Raw genomic sequence first — 24,837 nt, forward strand, 5'->3', positions numbered from 1 at the left:
TCAGAGTAGGCTCTTCTTATAGCTTAGTATAATATATCTGTTAATTAATGTTTCGTTATCAGCCGAGGTTCTGCTCTATCCGATCTCTTTCCATATAATTCCCTCAATAACTATGCTCATTTACTACGACACAGTTTAATCTCACTTTGTTAAATATTATTTACATACATATTAACTCCTTATAAATTATGTTCATTGTCACTAAATACCGATAAATTTAGGGCATCTTTAACAAGCTAACTGACACAAGCTAGTAATTTTACTATCATTGTTATACATAAAACCATGTTTACGACTCGCGCTAGAATTTCAAAATTTTAATGTATGCATTAACTATATTGTATTATTTATTTCACACACACGCACACACTCTCAATATTACTGAAAAAACAATTGTCAAACACGAATACAGATTAAACAAGGTAGTCATCAAAACATATATTATTTGTTTTTGAATTTCGATCAAAGCTACACGAGGGCTATGTGCGCTAGACGTCCCTAATTTAGTAGCGTAAGACTAGAAGGAAAACAGCTAACCTCCACCACTAATCCCCAACACTTGGACTACTCTTTTATTAAAAAATAGTGGAATAGACTGTCACAAATAACGCGTAAAATAACGGCTGAAAGGACAAGTATATATGGTGTGACGAGGATTCGAACCTGCGATTTTCAGTCGAGTGTTCTAACCACTTGGCCATACCTGGCCTAACATATATCGTATTTGAAACAGTGCTTTAAAAATTAGAAATATAACATTAGTTCAAGTAGAACACACTGTTTATTAAAATTAAAATCAAATGAAGTATTTGATCAGAGAATTTGATCACCAGCTGTGAGGGTTTATAGTTCAATTTCAAAGTCTAACTTTATAATCTTTAGTAATTCGTGTTAATTTGTTCTGTTCTGTCCATACAAGTTGGCTGTAAACTTAATATGCATAATCTACTCATATTAGTGATCAGTAAGCATAATATGTCCACAACTGGCACTGGTCCCCTGGTGGGACAGCGGTAAGTCTATGGGTTTACAATGCTAAGATTAGGAGTTTGATTTCCCTCGGTGAATCAAACAGGTAGCCCGATGTGGCTATGCTATAAGAAACATACACAGACTTAACTTGTACTAATCCTCTCAAAAGAAGTCGGACATGTTATATTTATGTAAACAATTTTATTACGGAGTCGATACAAATATCGTAATTTGTACAAAAAGCTATATATATATATATATATATATATACAACTTCAGTATACAGTACGCGATTCAAAAATGTTATTTACAAAATGATTAAATTCAAAAATAGATTCGAAGTGAAGATACTATCTAAGTATATCTGTGCCACCAAAATCGTATTAGTTACTACGGCTAGTGAATAACATTGTGAACTTCGTCAGACTATCTATGTCAATTGAACTTCCACATTTACGTGATGTGAAGGCACACCTTGCATCTCTTCCACTCACCAAATGTCATTAGTACTTGGAAGAGAAGTGGAAACAGCTTCAATACTACGCAAACATTCAGCTTTTGGACGACAGATTAATTTGAGCTAACTGCACATTCAAAATTATATAATTTATATAAATCATGGCATTCATACGTCATGGTTTCACTTTTGTAAATGTATTTGCTGTTTAACATCAGGCTACACAAACTATCTGTGCTACGGTCATTACGGGTATCAGTTTTACTGCTAAGCGACCGGAGAGACATCTACGTTAATAGTCAATAATTTTATAGTACAAATAGCAAGTTTTTAGCTATATATAGGGTTAACATGAGCCATATTATATATACAAAACTGGTGGTTAAGAAAGAGTTTAGACGAGAGTGAAAGTGATTATAGAAAAGGAAATTATGCGGGATATATTTACGGAAAACGTTATTATGAAAGTATCAAGAAATGAATTAATATGCATTACGTTCCGAGTTGAATCAACCGCTCTATTCGTGACGTAAAATATTTTACAAGAAGTAAAACTAAAGTATAGAGCGAGGATTCTGGAACTGAAGAGCAACGTGGTAATTAATCTGTATGGTTGGAATTCATGTATTTAGAAGTGTTGTTTAATTATTGTATACTGTAATAATAAGCTTAATTTTAATTTAAACGTCAAGCACAACCCATGGAAAATGGTGCTCTCAAATTAACTGTGGTTACGCCTCAACCGGAATAAATAACCTTTATCTCAGATAATTAATTTTAACGAAAAAGGAAAAAAATACGAATACTTACTTCATTCAACCCGACACTGGTTTAGTCTCTATATCAGTGACATAGATTTCTAACTATTGAAAGAACTGTGTACATTGTGGGAGTTTTGCCCCGTTCTTCAACCAGTGTACTACATACATTATGCACAAGTATTTCATATTTGTTGGTCAACAAACACAATAAGATTTATCCAGTCCTTCGGACTGCTGGTTATATACACGTTGTAGAATTCTGTAAAAATTTGCAGTCAGTGAACTAAATACACTATGCGGGATTCTCTTTTATGCTTTACTCAGTAGACTACATATACTGTAGCTAAAGTTGTCCCATTTCTCAGTCGTCTAATTACATACAGTATAAATAAGTCAATCCCAGTCAGCAAACTATGTACATTACTGAGAATTCTGCTCCATTCTCTAGTCAGTAGATTAAATACACTGTGTGGACTTCTATGTAGTTTTACAGTGAGTAAACTAAATGCACCATGGAAAATTACTTTCTTCTTTGTTTGTTTTGAATTTCGCGCAAAGCTACTCGAGGGCTATCTACGATAGCCGTTCCTAATTAAGTGGTATAAGACTAGACGGAAGGCAGCTAGTCATCACCACCCACCGCCAATTCTTGGGCTACTCTTTTACCAACGCATAGCGGGATTAACCGTAACATTATAATGCCCCACGGCTGAAAGGGCGAGCATGTTTGGAGCGACCGGGATTCGAACCCGCGATCCTCGGATTACGAGTGGAACGCCTTAACCCACCTGGCCATGCCGGCCCAAAACATGACAGCTACTTAGCCCATATATATGTGTGTGTATATGCCGGGCCGAAATTATTTTCTATTCTTCAGTCAGTGTGTTACATACCTTATGGGGAATCTTGTCCAATTCTTTAGTCAGTGAATTAAGTATACTGTGGGGAATCTTATCTCATCCTTTAATCTGTATACTAAATACACTGTGAAGAATCATGTCCCCTACTTCTGTGATTAGACTGCATAGATATGGCAATTATTTCACTTTTTTTTCTGTTCCATTCTTCAGTCAGTGTACCACATACTTCGCATAAACTATTGGAAAGATCACCCATTTCTTCATTCTGTAGACTGTTTACACTCTGAACAATTCTGTTCTATTCTTCCGCCTGCTGACTACTTACACAAAGGAAAATTCTACCTGATTTCTCACTCATTACAATACAGACCGTATGGGGAATTCTGGTCAGTTCTTCAATCATAAAATCATACACACACACACACACTATTGGGAAATCTATCCCATTCTTCAGTCAGTTGACTATAAAAGAGAGACTTCTCTCCAATTCTATAGTCAGCAGACTGTCATTTTTCAGTCAGCGGGTTAAATAAACCATGTGAAATTCTGTACATTTCTATGTCAGTGGACTAAACACAAATTGAGAGCTCTGTACCACTCTTTAATCAGTATTCTACATACAGTATGGAGAATTATGTAACGTTCTGAAACAGTACACTACGTACACTACGGAAAACTCTGTTCCATTCTTCAGTAAGTACGCTTCTTACACTATTGGAAATTATGTCTCACTTCTCAGTCAATGTACTACATATACTTGGGAGAATTCTGTCCCATTCTCCACTCAGTTTACTATATACAGGGGTGGACGAAAAGTACCCCCTTGAAAACGTTATTAATTTGTTATATAAATAACAAATAAAAATATTTAAAACTATACGTTTTTAGAAGGACTCGACGAGATCTGTTCATATATGATCTAAAATCCTACTTTTAACACTGGATTTCGTAACTGCCTGAACCTTTAATGATTGTAGTTACATTTTGTCACAATATGTATTGTGCACCAGCTGTAGTTTCTTAAATATTATTCCAATTAGCTAGTCAATCACTCAGGAAAATTTGCACAAACTCATTGAAAGCATGTCACGTTGATGTGACGTAGTACCAAAATCTAAGGGAATACCGACCAAACATTAACTTGTGGAACTGGTTTGTGTTATTCTAGTTTCATGTTTATGTTCGATCATTGCGGATACTCTTGTTTGATCATTTTGTAAGGTAATTGGAATAAGAAAATCTAAGAACCTGCAGCAAGTGTTCAACATTTTCTATAAGAAAATGTAACTGAAATAATGAATAGTTCAGGCATTTGTAAGAACCAGAGTTAAAATTAGGATTTGATATATTTGAACTGATCTCGTCTATTGCGTTCTAAAACATACATTTTTACATATTTTTATGCTATCTAAAAACATATAACAAATTAACAATATTTTTAGAGGAGGGCACTTCTTTTGTCAACCTCTTGCACATTATGGGAAATTCTTTCCTATTCTTCTGTCAATAGACTATAAACACTTTAGGAACTTCTGCCTCATTCTTAAGTTAGTACACTGTATATGTGATGGCAAATTGTGCACTATTCCTCAGTAAGTATTCATAAATTATCATTCCTCATTCTTCAACAAGTAGACTAACCACACTACGAATAGTTCTTTCTCATTTTACATTCTGTTCCATGGTTACCTGTGTCCAGTTCTTCAGTCAATACGCTGCATAACCTATAGGGTATTCTGTCTTACTCTCCAAATGAGTTGTGGCCCATAGACCAAATAAATTACGTCTGTTTCTTATGTTAGTGGACTACATACGCTGTAGGGGTCTTTCATACACTATGGATAATTTTATCATGCTCTTCAGTGAGTGGAATTAATGCACTGTGAAACATTCTATCCTATTCTTCACTCGTGTTCTATATACACGATGTGGAATACTTTCCCACTCTTCTTTCATCTTACTAAATAGACAATGAGTCAATCTATCCCAATTTTCAATCAGTAGACTAAATACTCTATAAAGAATCCTCTCCCATTCTTCGATCAGTGGTCTAAATAAACTAAGGAAACTTCTCTTGCATTTTGCAACCAGTGGACTACATGTACTATGAGAATTCGCACTATTCTTCATTCATCAGCTACATATACTATGGGGAATTCTGTCTCATTATTTAGTCAATACATAAGCGAACTTTTGGATGTCGCGTAGTTGTTCAATACATTCACGTATAAGCGCTTAACGAGGTCCTAGGATTTTAACTGAAGACCCTTTTCTGTCCTGTCCGTGACCTGATGGTTTATTGTTCAAAGTAATGCAAAAGACAAAGTGAAGTTTAATAGCATCCGCAACATGACGTGGATCTGGATCTATTACTACAGTCACATACCACCGGCAGTAACTCTTCTAGTCATAATTATAATAATTCATAACTAAACGGTCTCCAAATGGTTCGTATGTAATGATGGTATATGCATTTACGTGTTGCTTTCCATGCACGAACCTACCGATCATGATATAGGCCTTAGTTCATCTCTGGAAACTAGTAATTTGTTGCTGCCAATTTTAATGATTTATACAAAAGTTCAATCGTTGCGATAATCTATCTGCCTGAATCAAGTCTTTCCGACCTTAAGATGGATTTATAGAACAGCCTCATAAAGTAATCTAATGTGCAAGTCAAGTTTGACCACAAGTGTTCCAAGAGGAACATTGACACATCATTTCTCTCTATGTGTGTCTAGTTTCCGACATTTGAACAGCTCTGACAGTCCTTAATTAAAACTCTCTGCCCGCTACTGTTTGTTATAATCGTTATACAGTTGAATAGAAACAAAAGAAACAAACCAGCAGACGATTAAGTTTGAAGGAAGATATAGTTCTTCGAAGGAAGATAGAAGACGCAACGCAAAGTGAAACATCCACGAAGTCTTATTGCTGAATACGTAACTAATGATAAATTTTCTACACAGTAATCAATGTTAACGTCTTTACGTATTCGACGTAGTATGTAGCCAACTTTACGTAGAAGTAAGAATAGATCGTTAAAAAAATCTAAAGAGGAAAAAATATAACTTAACAACATCTAAACGTACGTACTTCAAGAAAATGTTTGCTATCATTTATTGAAATGATGTGAGTTCTTTTTAAATCGTATTAATTAGAATTACTTGTTTATTTAGGTGCAAAAATATATCAAACAATGAGCGTGAATTCACTACATACTAGAAGTTTCTACAGCTGTAATAAATTATTTATATTGAATTTTAAATTGATAACGTAACTCGTGTAAGAATTATAATATATCTATCTCTTCCTCTCTAGAAGTATTGCAACATGAAACGTATTCAAGTCACACTAAGTGAGAACTTTAACTTCAAATTATCACCAGTCGAACTTAGTCGATGGTAAGGTAAGGCTTGATAAAGTGCAGTTTACAGTTGATCCTGAAATGCTTTCGTATCTGATATATGTTTTACGTTTCACATTATATTTGCAACCAAATTGCCAAATAATATGATATTACGACAACTTATGAGCCAGCAGAACTACTAATCTACTTTCAGTAGAAAGAGTACAAAAATGTATTACTTAAATTCTCCATACACCATCGTACCAAACTCCATTCTGTGACATTCTTTCAACAGCGCTGGACAGATAATAACAGAAATTTCACGGCTGGTTATGAAATGGTTTCGAAGCCTAATGTAGGGTTAACATGAGCCATATTATATGTGCAAAACTGATGGTTATGAAAGAGCTTAGAAGAGAGTAAAAGTGATTATAGAAAAGGAAATTACACTAATGAGTACGCTCTGCTATTTTTAGTCTTAAGTTGTTTTCCATCCGAGTTGGATGGTATGTTCAACTATATTTAGTTTTAAGTTGTGCTGATACTTACACTTGTGTTTACAAACGAGTTACTTCTCAAACTTCAAATTATATTTCTAATCTCCTTCTGCGCTTTGTTAATTAATAAGTAAATTTTTACCAATAATAAAGCGAAAATTAAAAGCAGGGTTTATTGGGTAACTGGAAGCCTTTAATGCTACGTCACAATGAAAAAACAAGAGTATGGGTTTATAAAGAAAAATTATTCATTTTATAGTAACGTCTTACCCAAGAAAAACTAAAATTAGAAAGTTATACAATGTACAAAACTCAAAAGATAACCATATCATAAAATAATTATTCCATTTTTTTATGTTCCCTTCTACAGTTATTATTGAATAATATATGCTTAAAAACATATATATATTAAAACTGGTGAAATATTCGTCTAATACCACAATTAGAAAGATTATATTTGTTTTATGATGTCTAAAAAGTTTGTATCTAATCGAATTTTTAAGCAAATTTGAAGTAAGCTAATAACGTGATTTATAGACCGTAAACTTTCAAAGTTACTTTTATGTATTTAATATATATATATGTATATATTGCTTTTATATATAGCCCTGTTGCTTTGCGCCATAAAACGCCAAACCTACCAACCAATCTTTTTAGAAACCTGACCACGCTGTAAATGTAAACCATTCAACAAATCACTTTCTTAGCTATTTTCACTTTATCGTTATTAAAATATTTTGATAGAGAAAACAACGGATATTTTAATTAACAAATGTTTGGTCTGGTACAGTGGAGACGGTATTTCCAACTACACCTGATACGACTTTCTCCAATGCGATCGTTCTTGTTTGGAAGACCTAATGGCTATAAGTTGTACTAACTAAAAATTTCATCGATTTATTTATGAACAATAACAAAATACATCAATTAATTGTTTATTCAACTTAAGTTAAAACTCAAAAAGTAAAGTACTTATTTTGAAATCGCTTTTAGTGTCAGTTCTTTCGCCAGACTGCCGTAAACTTAATTTTTTTTGTTTTTTATTTCAAGTTTTATCGAAGAAAATTCTTCAAAATAAGAGATCAAATATTGATTTGCAACAAAAAAACACGGTAGACTTTTTGTCCTATCAATCGAATATGAAACAAAAAGGTCTCATAATTTAAATAAAAAGTTTTGAAGATACATTGAGTTGCAGTCCTAGATCATGTATAATATTACAAGAGTACTCAAAATAATTAGATTAGTATTTTTGTTATTGTGAAATATACGTAGTGTGTTTACATGTAGCAAGTAAACTGATACAAACAAATAAATTCAAAACTTACAGATGACAAAGGTATTCATAATACGTTTTCTGATCGCCCAATTGCAACGTCAGCTCCTCATAAACGGAGATCTCTGAGCGTCCAGAAGTTGACGTCAACTGCAGCGCTGTGACGAATAGAATCACTTATAATTCTCTGGATAACAGTCTTCCGCTGTGTGGCGCTAAACATCAAACCGATCAATTTTCATAGAGTAAGTGCAGACGATGGAATAGATGTTTTTATATCGGATGAATTATCATGGAACGTTGTTGCTTTAAATAGCCATTTAAAACTAAGGGCCGTAAAAAATTTTTTTGTTTTGAATAATATTCAAAACCAACTACATTTTAGCTGTCAATAAATGAAAAATGATTTTAAAATATCTGAATAAGATAAATAATAATATAACAGAAAGTTTTACCATGGGCTAGGACCGGCATGGCTAGGTGGTTAAGGCACTCGACTAAGCCAAAGGCCGCAAGTACGAATCCCCCTCACACCAAACATGCTCACACTAAAAGAGTAGACTAGGAGATGGCATTGGATGGGGATGAGTAGCTGTCTTCCCTGTAGTCTAACGCTGCTAAATGAAGTACAGCTAGCGGAGATAGCTCTTATGAAGCTTTGCGCGAAATTCAGAACAAACCAAAACTGCAATGGGCTATCTGTGCATTATCTACCATAGGGTATAGAACTCTGAACGTTCGCAACGGAAACCAAGATTCGATAAATTCAGTATGAGTGTTGGAATGTGTAATAGCTATAAACACACATTTTGTGCACAATTACTGGTATATTTTATATTTAAGAGAATGTTCTCAACAAAAACTAACAAACGTGCAAATTCCACATTTAGTGAGTTTCAATGTAACAGTTAACCTGAATAATAATAGAATAAACTTGGTGCACGATTAGTACTTATGATAAGTTTGATATTCAAAAAGAAAATATGTGTAAGTGTACAATGGAAAAATATGAATCGTGTTCTAGAGTTGGCAAGATAACATGAGTCAAAAATTATGCTGTACTACTGCTAATTGATAGAGAACGATCATTAAAATATGTAATATCAATATGAGAGAAACCAATTTATATTAGTAAGGTAAACATGAGAACTGGCATCGTAACTTTATAATGGCAGTTTGCATATGATAAAGCAATAACACTTCTTTTCTCATTCGAACCATAGTGCCACGTGAGGCACTTTTAGTTCGTATGTATTCAGCTCATAGTAATTTCCTGATATCCTACAGTACAATGACGCTAAGATAGATTTATGACGTATGTTGAGACTGTTAAATATTGCAGAATCAAAGTACAAAACGTTTGGAAGAAAGGAGGCTTCAGCGTTAACAACACAAGAGGAAAAGCTGAGAAACAGTGTGTTTATGACAACAACAGAGTCCCTAAGCACACCTCGACTTAACCAAAGCAATGCCTTCACCACGATATAAATAATATGGTTACAGAAGAGAACCCCTCGTTTAAAAAGTCATTGTAATGTACATAGGCATACTTTCTGGTTAACAAGATAATAAATTAGTTGCTATTTTCATAAGAAAGATGGCTGAAAACAACTGAATCGCAGTCAACATCTTAAGACGTAGTTCCAATAGACATTTTGAGATTCCAAATCACTTCAACCTGGTATGATATTCGACCGCTTCAATTCGATGAAAGGTTTGTGAAAGGTTTCTCGAGATGTGTGAGCTGAGAACGACTTCGTCATCATCTACAGAAATTTATCATAATAAAAAGTAAAGTTTCCTGGAAAAATGCTTAGTCATGGCGATCAAAGTATTAGTATTTGTGGCAAAGCGTGTGTTTTTCTTATAGCAAAGCCACATCGGGCTAACTGCTGCGTCCACCGGGGAGAATCGAACCCCTGATTTTAGCATTGTAAATCTGAACACCTTTTTTCAAAATGATATTGTACATAACTGGAGTTCTTGTGTGTGTTTGTGTTTTCTTATAGCAAAGCCACATCGGGCTATCTGCTCAGCCCACCGTGGGGAATCAAACTCCTGATTTTAGCGTTGTAAATCCGAAGACATACCGCTGTACTAGCGGGGGGGAGCCTGGAGTTCTTAGATAATGAATGAAGTAAAGTTACATAGTTGTATAATAAGTTTCGTATGTTTTGAATTTTGCGCGAAGCTACACAGGGGCATTCTGCGCTAGCCGACCCTAATTCAGCAGTGTAAGACTAGAGGCAAGGCAGCTAGTCATCACCACCCACCGCCAATTCCGGTGTAAAACCTCTTTTACCAATGAATAGTGGGATTGAACGTCACATTATAACGCCCTCCGAGGCTAAAAGAGCAAGTATGTTTGGTGCAACAGGGATTCGAATTCACAACCCTAAGATTACTGATCGAGAGCCTTAATCACCTGGCTATGCCGGGCCTAATAACGTTTGGAATCATGTTGTATAAAATACAATATTACGCGTGATATTATTTATTATTATATATATTTCCTACTTGATAACGTAACTATTATTTTCAGTCTTGAGCTATTCTATAACCTATCAAAATTAAGCAATATTCAGTGTACCTCTAATGAAACCTTTATGCGAAATATGACGTATTTTAATAAACGATTTTGGAGTTTCGGTTATGTAATACTTCATAACGTCTTTTTATAGTAAGTTTTGGAATACAATAACTTTGGAAGCGCTAAAATGGGATTAAATAATTTCAAGTTTTACAAGATATGTACCAATTTACGAAAAACCTCAAGTCTTATCAGAAATGGTTAGTTTCATATTAGTAAAAAAATAATGCATTAGGTAACTCACATAAGTTGGAAATCCATGAAATTTATTCTACATAACATCTAATACTACATAATAATGTATTGAACCAAGAAAGTTTATACGATATGAAATTTAGTTCGACTTTATTTTTTTAAAAAAGGGTACGTTTTATAATTTATCTCGGACAAGTCTCCCGTTTATTTTGTTATGTATGTTACGTATTACAATTTCAAATAGCCAGAAATTTTAATTTTAATTTAGAAGTTAATTGAATTTTGATATGTATCAAATTTATAACATTTGCGAACGAGATTGATACATACAATTTTCTTTCTTAGCATAAATAAATTTTAATATACAAACAACAATACAATTTATAATAGTGGTTATTACAAATAATAATTTATGTTCAAAAGTTTCAGAAATTACAAACAGTACTGGGTTTTCTATCTGATCTGGAAGTGAAAATTTTATCGACGGTTCACGAGGAGCAAATTAAATCTATGTTAATACACAGGCACACTTCTCTTGACAGAAAATAAGCTAGCTTCTTCATACGTGAGAGGGCCCGGCATGGCCAAGCGTGCGAGTCGTAATCTGAGGGATCGCATCCCTGTCGCGCCAAACATGCTCGCCCTTTCAGCCGTGGGGGCGTTATAATGTTACCATCAATCCCACTATTCGTTGGTAAAAGAGTAGCCCAAGAGTTGGCGGTGGGTGGTGATGACTAGTTGCCTTCCCTCTAGTTTTACACTGCTAAATTAGGGATGGATAGCACAGACAGCCCTCGAGTAGCTTTGTGCGAAATTCAAAAAACAAACAAACAAAATCTTTCCTTCTGAGGTGCTATTATTATTTATTCTAATTTCATTCATAGTCATGAATATGCACAATTTAAGCACACAAACCGTTGACAATGGAACCCTTAAATCGATCTGGTTTCACGTTATTTTGATTTATATATCAACTTTCATGAAAGGGATATTTGTATGGTCTATGGATAACTGGGTGGTTTTATTTAAATAGCTGCTTAAGGGATATGTTCTTTCCTGATTGCATATGTAAAGCATAAAAGTCAAGATCCGACCAATGAGAAGGATTATAACCTGCCACCTGGTAATGAAGTCACACTTGGTAAAATTATTGACACTTGGTGAGCCTGAAGGATAATTCTGATGTTATTGTGATTCTACATCAAGCTGAGAAACATTTGAAAGAAAGTGACTCTTATAGTGTTTCTATTTTAAGGTTAATAAAGATTTTTATTAAACTTTGTGATGAGTCTCTTTCTAATTCACAAGCTTCTTACTTAGCAAGTACTAATTTATAAACATATCTCATCGAATCTTTGTGCGAAATTTAAAAAAACAACAACACACTTGAGTGTAATTTTTTCACCACGAAAATGTCTAATGTTCTCCTAGAAATACCAACGTCCGAAGTTAATTCGCGGAAGTTTGTAGTGTTCGAAATCTATGAACGTTCCTGGTTAAATGTCTAGTTTTCGATTAATAATCGTTTATCACAATTATAGCTGACTGTAGCAAACCAACAATATAACACTGTCTTTCCGCGTGTTGCGATTTGTAAACTTTAAAGCAAGGTTCTCGAAAGGTAAGTTGGTAGTAATACTCATAGTCTCTAATGTTTTATATACACATATGGCACATTTTTTATTCTTACACTCGAGAATCTTCTACAAATTTAGAGAATACGTGGGAATCTCGCAATACGCTTTTAATAGTACACGTTACATTGATTTATAAATATATATTTAACTAAAACAAGCATTAATATTAAATAACATTGATATTAAAATAAATATGTAACAGTAAATCCGTAACAAAAAGCACAATATACAGTGGAAGTATTGTGGCTTTACGAGTTAGAAAATGATATGCTATATACTCGTGTAGTGAAGCAGGCCTAACACTGTGGTGTGTTCCACCAACTGACTAACACAGTGATGGAACACAACGACTGAATCAATCAGTGGTGAATTATACCAACTGACAAACACAGTGATGGAACACAACGACTGAATCACACAGTGGTGAAACATACCAACTGACAAACACAGTGATGGAACACAACGACTGAATCACACAGTGGTGAAACATACCAACTGACTGACACAGTGATGGAACACAACGACTGAATCACACAGTGGTGAAACACACCGATTACTAGTCCCGAATTTTAATTATTTTATGTGAAATGCTTAAAAATTAGAAAAAAAGTGTGGTGATGAATCCTACAATGACTACAATTGTTTTCCACGATTAGTTAATTCATACATAAAAACAACGTTGCGTCGACTGTAGCTATATTAAACATAAAATGTTCTCAAATGGCTCGCCCATGGTGAGGTGAAGGACTTATTCTGACGAGTAAACTGATATGTAGTTCATTATGAATTGAATTTCATTAGTATGGGAACAATTGTATGAATTATATGAATTAATTCCTGGTGTGCATTATCAGGTGTTTTGCTGGGGATATTAGGCCTGATTTCATACAAGTTGCTGACGTCATTTCTGTTACCATTTCTAAATTAAAAGCAGATATACCTGAACCTTTGGCTCTCTCACCTTACTGTTTGCCCATGTAACGTAAAATTAGTCGCTTGGAGTGAAAATACCAAATATTAAAATAATGTATATGAAAGATAATAGTGGTCCTTACCGCATACATAGTATTAATGTCTGCATCGAATAGGAAACAGAGTGTATCCTATTTTCTTTGAACCTCCAACCCATATAAAACATCTGGGACCAGCTTTATGGATGGATTTCACAACTTTCTTATCCATAAGACACACATGTTTGTGTTTTTCTTTCTTTTGTCTCAAACTTAACAACATGAACAAGTGAAAAATACGTTCATAAGAGCTTTCAAGTGAAAATATTCATAGCATAACATTAGAACATTTGTAAAGAAAAAAATACTAAATACTCTGTCATGATAGTAAAGCTTAAAAAACAGAGCTCACTATAATGTTTCACATATAAAAATCTTTCAGCTACGTTAACCATACTCGATCTTCTTTTATCATTTTATGGTAGCTTCACATTTTGGAACGCATTTAAAAGTTTATGGTAATGGCAAGGCTATTAACGGAAATGAAATAAGATACGTACCTTTACGATTTAAACCAATTAAGATGAATATTTGAACCCACACACACATATATACTCCTATGATTTCCACCGGAATAACTGTGACAGACAAAAATAAATTTCGAATTATTCTTTTACAAAGTGAAAACCAGCTGTGAGTTTCAAACAACGTCGATAGAAAATTCAGTGAGTTTGCTCTTCAATTTATGAATATCTTTAATATGAAAATGTCAGAAGCTCAAAAAGAACATGAAATCCTTTATTCCCCATTTGGTACAGAACTAAGTAGCTGTTGTTGAATAAAACTAAAGTCCCCCGTTGGTGCAGCAGTGACTCTACGGATTTATAACACTAAAATCAGGGGTTTGATTCCCCTCGATAGACCCAGCAGACATCTTGATGGGAATTTACCGAAATAAAACACATACACATACAACACAATAAAACCAAAACTTCAACTGATCATTGTTTTCAGCTGATACAACGAACAGTAGAATGTTCATTTTATTCCAAATAGTAAGAATTATGTTTTAAAATATTTTATAATTATCTGTTATCTTTTTTTCACAAAATTAAAATGCATAGTTTAATTTTTTTCCTTTTGTGACGGACACGGCACAAATAACCGACTTAACGACAAACAAAATAACAAAGATATCTTCATATTTTGTTTGTTTATTTTTTTGAATTTCGCGCAAAGCTACACTAGAGCTATCTGCGCTAGCCGTCCCCAATTTAGCAGACTAGAGGGAAGACAGCTAGTCATCACTACCCACCGCCAACTCTTGAGCTACTATTTTACCAACGAAAAGTGGGATTAACCGTCACATGTAACGCCCCCACGGCTGAAATGGCGAGCGTGATTGGTGCGACCGGGATTCAAACCCGTGACCTTCGAATTACGAGTCGAACGTCTTAACACGTTTGGTTCATATTTTGATTCAAGAACTATTCACTCCTTAAGAAACGTACAAATCACTAGGGAAATGGCAGTCACAAATAAAAAACAAGTGTTGGCATGGCCAGGTGGGTTAAGGCGTGCGACTCGTAATCTGAGGGTCGCGGGTTCACATCCCCGTCGCGCCATACATGCTTGCCCTTTCAGCTGTAGGGGCGTTATAATGTGACGGTCAATCCAACTATTCGTTGGTAAAAGAGTGGCCCAAGAGTTGGCGGCTGGTGGTGATGACTAGCTGTCTTCCCTCTAGTCTTACACTGCTAAATTAGGGACGGCTAGCGCAGATAGCCCTCGAATAGCTTTGTGCGAAATTTATAAAAAAACCTTCTTTCTAACTTACCGGTCCACAATTAGAGACAGCCTCTGCAGATAGCTTTCCAATAACGTTGTGCTGCAGTCAACAAACAAATCACAAAAGAACTCCTAGAATATATAACAATGTAAGAGATAAAATATCCACAGTTTTCCTTTTTTCCATATTCGATGCACAATAATGTAAAGATTGACTATTTTACAATATTTCGACTTCTTATTTGGAAAAATATTAAATTTATTTATTTCATATATTTAGTTTTCCTGGAAAATAATTATATTTCACCAAGTTTGTTTTTTTCGAGAAGTTTCGAAATGTTTAATCTTGAAATGAAAGCACATTCTTCTTCATTAGGGAACAAACGCTTCTTCAAATCCACGCTGAGGGGTTTTGTGTTCTCACGATTCTTGTTACCTGTTGTCTTACTGTTTAAAAACTAAACTCGAAGGTAATTTTACAATTTATTTACCTTCGAGCGCACTTTCCTAATGTGTTTTAAACCCCAATTTTGTCTAACTCCACATCCCTCTTAGATTAAAGGGCAGAATTTCTATATTTAAACGCCCATTTGTAATGTAAGAATTGAAGCGTTTCTTTTGTCAGCGAGCCAGCCTACGCCTCGTTTGTACTTCGAATTTAATTCATACGTTGAAAAAATGTATGAAACAAGGAGTGTGTACACCGACACTGCACTCAGTAGCGTGACCGTAAACCATCTACTCATGACTTGAAAGCGTAATCAGAGCTAGTGAAATGTAAACCTGTTTCTATAGCACATGGACTTAGCTCCAAATTGAGTCTACTTTTCATTTTATATATGCTTACTTATTATCTCTGTGTTCAGTTAATTTCTGTTATGTTCTTGTAGACTATATCTGTTCCGAAAACCTCTTACACATCGAACTGTAACTAGCACTGATTTTCTGCTAGGTTTTAATTTCTATCTATAATTATGGAACTGATTATGCTATAAATTACAAATGAACAGCAGTGGGATTGGCCGTTATATTTTAATGTTCCCATGGCTAAAAGGGCGAGCATATTCGAGACGAAATTCGATTTCGTGGCCGGAAGATTGCAGGTCAAGTGACCTAACCACAAGGCCAAGCTAGACCTAATTTCTTACGAAGTTATTATACACATATATGTTCATATAACGATTTAAAATATTTCTTATGAAAAACTGGTTATAGCTTTTCCTAGAACACATAGAATTTTTGTAACATTTTAAGATAAATGGCTCTCTATGGCTGAGTGATAAGTCTGAAGGCTTATAACGATAAATATTAGGTTTTGATACCCGAGTTGAGCAGAGAACAGATGACCATTATATTGCTTTTCATTTGACAGCAAACAAATCTAAGAAAATTACGAGATCTCACCGCCATCTGTGGATGAAGATCACTCATTGATTTTCTGGAATTTTGACAATGTAACCAATAGTGCCTTATCATACAAATTCAAAAATATAGTTGTAGTTGCCTTTTCATTAATTATTGAATAATGAATAACAAAAGAAAATATTTTTTATAAAATAACCAGATACACCTGATATTATAAACTTATATTTGGTCCATCAACAGTACGGATTTAGGCATAAAACAATGGTTGCAATAACTGTCTGTTTTCGCCCTTTCAGCCGTAGGGGCGTTATATAGTTACGGTCAATCCCACTATTCGTTGGTAAAAGAGTAGCCCAAGAGTTGGTGGTGATGACTAGCTGTCTTCCCTCTAGTCTTACACTGCTAAATTAGGACGGCTAGCATAGATATCCCTCGAGTAGCTTTGTGCGAAATTCAAAAACAAACAAACTTTCTGTTTAAATACACCTGTTAATGAAGTTCAGTCGACCTTCTCGGATAAACACGCTTTAGAAAACTGTTGATATATTTCTTTCATTTCAGGAATGATAAATTGTCTTTGCATTTTTCTAACGCTCGCGTTGTTTGGCTGTTTAACTACAGAAATGTGACAGGACTGATAGTTCGTATATTCAAAACTTATTTTAGAATGTTTCTAAGAAAGTGATGCTCTATTTAATCGCTGATGTTGTCTGTCATTTTCTGTCTCCAAGGTGAATTAGATAAAGTGAAATTGATTGGTTTGCTGTCGAGAAACAACTGTTTATTTTTCCTGTGGTATCAAATAACGAAAGTGCCATCCATTTACTAGAACCATTTATGAAAGGATGTTTTTTTGTGTGTGAGTTTTCATATAGCAAAGACAGATCGGGCTATCTGCTGAGCCTACTGAGGGGAATCGAGCCCCTGATTTTAGCTTTGTAAATCCGTAGCGGGGGGCGTTTTAAGAAAGGAATTAGATCAAAAAATATAATGAAACTTTTCTTGTTTCAGATATAATATGAGACAAAGAAGAGTCTATTGGTCGAGGAGAAACATGATCGACACGTTTCTGTTGGTTCGTACAAGGCTTATGGTGAGCTATTAAAACACTTAGAGTTACCTTTATTGGGTGTTTGAGCGTGTTTTTCTTATAGCAAAGCCACATCAGACTATCTGCTGAGCCCACCGAGGAGAATCGAGTCCCTGATTTTACATAGACATACCGCTTTACTAACAGGGGGCATTTTTATTGGTCGCTTATTTTAAGCTTTGATTGAAATTTAAAACATTTGAATTAATACCAGTGTTACAAATTTTGATTATAATGGTAAAAGTACTCTAATCTAAGTAATTGTTTTTCATATTATGAGGCGTTTCTAAATGAACGTTAATTCTAATAATTGACTTGAAAATATTAATTATATGTGCTGATACATACCTCAATTTTTTTCATCAAATTAATTTCGATTATGATCATACGTTCTTCACAATATAATAACATGATAGTAATTTCTTTTCTTTTTAGATATTAATTTATTCGTTGAAGGAAAAGGGTGACATGCAAACTGTTTTTATATACATTATTCATAACTTGGGGTATCGAATTAATTTGTTTGTTTTTTTTTAATTTCGCGCAAAGCTACTCGAGGACTATCTGATCTAGGCGCCCGTAATTTAGCAGTGTAAGACTAGAGGGAAGGCAGCTAGTCATCACCACGCACCGCCAACTTTTGGGCTACTCTTTTACCAACGAATCGTGGGACTGATCGTAACATTATAACGCTCCCACGGCTGAAAGGGCAAGCATGTTTGGTGTGATGAGGATTCGAACCTGCGACCCTCAGATTACGAGTCAAATGCCTTAACACACCTGGCCATGCCGGGCCTTTAATTACCAAAATTTGCGTTTTTCATATAGCAAAGCTACAAAGGGATATCCACTGTACCTACCGAGGGAAATCGAACCCTTAACTTTAGCATTGTAAATCCTTATTTATCATTAATTATGAAAATACATTGATTTGAAACCTCCTGTGACTTACGATACAATAGATAAAGAACAAGATAAGCTATATTTGTTAGATTTTGTTTATACCTTACAGGATTTCCAATGTGTGAGCTTTCACGAAGAAAAGTAGTTAATAATTTGTTATGAGCCTGAAGTGTCATACCAGGTCAAAAATTCCCCTAGTGGCCCAGCAAAATGTCTGCGTGCTTCCAATGCTAGAAACCGGGTTTCGATATCCGTGATGGGCAGAGCATAGATAGCCCATGATGTAGTTTTATGCTAAATTCCAAACAAACAGTGCAAAATATTATTTCTTATGTCAACAATCCTTGAACTACGAACCATCTTATACTTTATTTTAGCATGCGTACAACCAAGTGAAAACTACCAATGTCCTGAAGGATTCATACTGAGACATAACCTGTGTTGTAAGTTGTGCTTTTCTTTAAAGCGTTTATATGAGGACTTTGATTCAAATTACTATTTCATTGTAACTTTAAATGGCGTCAACATGTTTATTGTTTAAATATTAGTAAAATAAAGAAGCAAGATATTGTGCTTGAAAATGATAAAAGTTGTCATCAACGTATCTTTAGTAATAAAGAAACTTTGAAATGTATGAACAAACAACCAGTCATCGTTTTGCAACATAAAACAACCACATCTTAACTGTTATTAGCGCTAATTTCGAAGCCATGCAGATACTGTTAATCTTGTAATATACACAACCATGAAAAGTAATATGTAAATCTTTTATGGCAAAGGAAACTAAATTAGAAAAACTACATATGCCAAATCATTTTCAGTATTGGAAAAGGCTAAAACTAACTTACAAACAAATTTGTTGTTTCTTGTAAGTGCTAATAAATACATGAACATGTTATGTCAAAATTAACTGTGAAGGACTTCAGGTATCTTTATCGAAATTTAAAAAATTTGAAAACAATCTGTGATACCTTACACTATATATATATATTCAACTACCTTAGAGAATGTTTCAAATAATCAGATCATTGATATTCTATGAAATAAAGTGATAACATTACTAGCAACCGTTTTTCATGCATTTCAACTTACCTACATGAAAACAAAACAACTGGATGTCTTTGAAGTTAAATTTATGTGTTAAGATTACTTTTACAAATCAGTTATTTAATAGTTAGATTATTAACAAAAAATTATAATTATCAAGGAATGTCTACGTTAGGTGTGGTCACATTGTTAGTGTCACTGGTGTGTAATTTCGAGAGTTCGTGGCTCGCGGCTCATAAGTGCAAAAAAGCGCCCCACGCGTTGGAGCTGAGTATACGCTATAAGATAAATGACCAAATTTCACTATTGGATCAAATAAGAGTAGTTAATTTGTTGGCGGTGAGCAGAGTGGAACTGTTAGCTTTTCCTCTGATCTAGCATTAGGGACGGCTCTGTGTGTGGTTTCGCTCAAACATTCTGAACCAACACGAAACTGTAGTCTAACTTTTCGTAAACTTATTATAATTCAATCTACTCTATCGTTTTCCTTCTTCGATAATAAAACTAGTTCTTGCAGCTAATTATGTATAGAGTATAGTGAGCAGAACTTCTATTATCTACATATAAAGAGAGAGCAGCGAGTTGTTCGTAGAAATCGCATATTCATGTAAATTTATCTCTGTATCTTGTATAAGCCAGAGCCATTTATTTCAAACTTGTATCTCATTTAAAATGCTTTACAGTCACTTACTTAAAGAAATACAGATTAATTCTTAGTCATTAATACAAACTTAATTTCTTATTACACTAACAAAAAGAAGGAATATTGTATTCTCTTTGTTCGTTCATTAAACTTTTGTCTTGAGCTCTCATTAAACTTAATAACTGTAAATATCTGAGTTCCTCCTGTTGATTATGAAATTCCTAATAACATTTTAGTTTCTCATTTTCTAGATAACACGCCTCCAGCGTTATAAGTATGTTTTGCCCCAACTTCAATTAAAAGTTATACTTGAATAACACAATCACAAAACTGATTTATAATTTATATTTAAGAACAAAACTGATTCAAAAACTTAACTCCAACTGTATGAAGAATCTTCCTACAACCAGCATTAAGCCTATCTGTAGGGTACAACGTTTATTCTTTGAGTGAGAACATTTCACAGATTTTGCATTATTTAATTTTTATCCAAGCATGAAGTACAGACGTATAACACAATACGCGATAAGTATTCTGATATGTGTATGGTGCAGCTACACTAAACATATCACCAACACATTTGATTGTTTCTACTTGTAATTTCTTTCTAACATTAATATATTATCTTGATCTCGAGATACGTTATCATACAATACGACATTTTCGCTTAACGTAGGGACTCAGTTACATGGTTCAGCTCTGGCTTTACCTATCATAAATGGATTATGACGAAAAATATTTGAAATCCACACCGGAGATGTTTCACTCCTCCATGTTTTTTTATTGTTCTTATGGTCTTTCTCCTGTTTCCGTCTTTTGTATTTGATTTTGGTTTGAAGTTCTTTGATTTCTACTTCCCTTCCTTTATAGTCCAGAAGATCCTTGCGAAACTCCATAATACACAGATAAGTAAGAGATATTCTTCATACGAGTAACAATAAGTGATTATATTTCGACAGTAATACAGACTTACCATAGAACAAATATTTTAAAACATCCTAAGTTTTAAAGTTCCTGTTACGTTTAGCTTGTACTTATGAAACACAACAGACAATCTTTTTGAGTGAGCTAAAATGCAAAATACTATTAAATTTAATTACAATCACTACCAATTCAACCAGAATCAAACTGCGTAATGTGTTTACAAATACATATAAGTAATAGTCTCAGGCAGACAACCTTATCACAATGGACTTTATAACAGAACGTTTAACTGTAGAGTCTACCCCCATGTCCCTCCCACACCCGTCTGGTAACTACTAGGAGGAAGAGGTCACGAAAGCACGTGACCATCCTAGGTCATGAATAATCGATCAAACACCGACTTCGGACAAACACAAAGCTACTTCAGTAACTTTATAGTAAAAACTCAAAATATAAAGGTGTTCTGACTGTATACAACATTCATAAATATCTTATCTTTATCATGATTACATATTGGTGTATAGTGTTCTGACTGTATACTACATTCATAAAAATCTTATATTTATCATGATTACATATTGGTGTATAGTGTTCTGACTGTATACTACATTCATAAAAATCTTATCTTTATCATGATTACATACTGGTGTATAGTGTTCTGACTGTATACTACATTCATAAAAATCTTATATTTATCATGATTACATATTGGTGTATAGTGTTCTGACTGTATACTACATTCATAAAAATCTTATCTTTATCATGATTACATACTGGTGTATAATGTTCTGACTGTATACTACATTCATAAAAATCTTATCTTTATCATGATTACATATTGGTGTATAGTGTTCTGACTGTATACTACATTCATAAAAAATCTTATCTTTATCATGATTACATATTGGTGTATGGTGTTCTGACTGTATACTACATTCATAAAAATCTTATCTTTATCATGATTACATATTGGTGTATGGTGTTCTGACTGTATACTACATTCATAAAAATCTTATCTTTATCATGATTACATATTGGTGTATGGTGTTCTGACTGTATACTACATTCATAAAAATCTTATCTTTATCTTGATTACATATTGGTGTATGGTGTTCTGACTGTATACTACATTCATAAAAATCTTATCTTTATCTTAATTACATATTGGTGTATAGTGTTCTGACTGTATACTACATTCATAAAAATCTTATCTTTATCTTGATTACATATTGGTGTATAGTGTTCTGACTGTATACTACATTCGTAAAAATCTTATCTTTATCTTGATTACATATTGGTGTATAGTGTTCTGACTGTATTCTACATTCGTAAAAATCTTATCTTTATCTTGATTACATATTGGTGTATGGTGTTCTGACTGTATACTACATTCATAAAAATCTTATCTTTATCATGATTACATATTGGTGTATGGTGTTCTGACTGTATACTACATTCATAAAAATCTTCTATTTATCATGATTACATATTGGTGTATAGTGTTCTGACTGTATACTACATTCATAAAAATCTTATCTTTATCATGATTACATACTGGTGTATAGTGTTCTGACTGTATACTACATTCATAAAAATCTTATCTTTATCATGATTACATATTGGTGTATAGTGTTCTGACTGTATACTACATTCATAAAAATCTTATCTTTATCATGATTACATATTGGTGTATGGTGTTCTGACTGTATACTACATTCATAAAAATCTTATCTTTATCATGATTACATATTGGTGTATGGTGTTCTGACTGTATACTACATTCATAAAAATCTTATCTTTATCATGATTACATATTGGTGTATGGTGTTCTGACTGTATACTACATTCATAAAAATCTTATCTTTATCATGATAACATATTGGTGTATGGTGTTCTGACTGTATACTACATTCATAAAAATCTTATCTTTATCATGATTACATACTGGTGTATAGTGTTCTGACTGTATATTACATTCATAAAAATTTTATCTTTATCATGATTACATATTGGTGTATAGTGTTCTGACTGTATACTACATTCATAAAAATCTTATCTTTATCATGATTACATATTGGTGTATAGTGTTCTGACTGTATACTACATTCATAAAAATCTTATCTTTATCTTGATTACATATTGGTGTATGGTGTTCTGACTGTATACTACATTCATAAAAATCTTATCTTTATCATGATAACATATTGGTGTATGGTGTTCTGACTGTATACTACATTCATAAAAATCTTATCTTTATCATGATTACATATTGGTGTATAGTGTTCTGACTGTATACTACATTCATAAAAATCTTATCTTTATCTTGATTACATATTGGTGTATAGTGTTCTGACTCTATACTACATTCATAAAAATCGTATCTTTATCATGATTACATATTGATGTATGGTGTTCTGACTGTATACTACATTCATAAAAATCTTATCTTTATCATGATTACATATTGGTGTATGGTGTTCTGACTGTATACTACATTCATAAAAATCTTATCTTTATCTTGATTACATATTGGTGTATGGTGTTCTGACTGTATACTACATTCATAAAAATCTTATCTTTATCTTAATTACATATTGGTGTATAGTGTTCTGACTGTATACTACATTCATAAAAATCTTATCTTTATCTTGATTACATATTGGTGTATAGTGTTCTGACTGTATACTACATTCATAAAAATCTTATCTTTATCTTGATTACATATTGGTGTATAGTGTTCTGACTGTATACTACATTCGTAAAAATCTTATCTTTATCTTGATTACATATTGGTGTATGGTGTTCTGACTGTATACTACATTCATAAAAATCTTATCTTTATCATGATTACATATTGGTGTATGGTGTTCTGACTGTATACTACATTCATAAAAATCTTATCTTTATCATGATAACATATTGGTGTATGGTGTTCTGACTGTATACTACATTCATAAAAATCTTATCTTTATCATGATTACATATTGGTGTATAGTGTTCTGACTGTATACTACATTCATAAAAATCTTATCTTTATCTTGATTACATATTGGTGTATGGTGTTCTGACTGTATACTACATTCATAAAAATCTTATCTTTATCATGATTACATATTGGTGTATAGTGTTCTGACTGTATATTACATTCATAAAAATCTTATCTTTATCATGATTACATACTGGTGTATAGTGTTCTGACTGTATATTACATTCATAAAAATCTTATCTTTATTATGATTACATACTGGTGTATAGTGTTCTGACTGTATACTACATTCATAAAAATTTTATCTTTATCATGATTACATATTGGTGTATAGTGTTCTGACTGTATACTACATTCATAAAAATCTTATCTTTATCATGATTACATATTGGTGTATAGTGTTCTGACTGTATACTACATTCGTAAAAATCTTATCTTTATCTTGATTACATATTGGTGTATGGTGTTCTGACTGTATACTACATTCGTAAAAATCTTATCTTTATCTTGATTACATATTGGTGTATGGTGTTCTGACTGTATACTA

General features: G+C 33.4%; 2 protein-coding genes across 5 annotated transcripts in view; both read right to left on the reverse strand.

The window, feature by feature from the left end:
- Window positions 1-8,333, reverse strand: part of LOC143239503 (synaptogenesis protein syg-2-like) — a 264,478-nt gene extending 256,145 nt beyond the window's left edge. For both annotated transcript variants that reach the window (XM_076480635.1, XM_076480636.1), the window contains exon 1: window positions 8,225-8,333. The gene's annotated coding sequence lies outside the window, so the exon portion shown is untranslated. The remainder of the gene's footprint in view (window positions 1-8,224) is intronic.
- The window catches only part of LOC143239403 (protein turtle-like), a 666,407-nt gene that overhangs the window by 338,429 nt on the left and 303,141 nt on the right, over window positions 1-24,837 (reverse strand). The window lies entirely within an intron of this gene.

The sequence above is a fragment of the Tachypleus tridentatus genome, chromosome 13 (assembly GCF_004210375.1).
Source record: "Tachypleus tridentatus isolate NWPU-2018 chromosome 13, ASM421037v1, whole genome shotgun sequence".
NCBI lineage: Eukaryota > Metazoa > Arthropoda > Merostomata > Xiphosura > Limulidae > Tachypleus > Tachypleus tridentatus.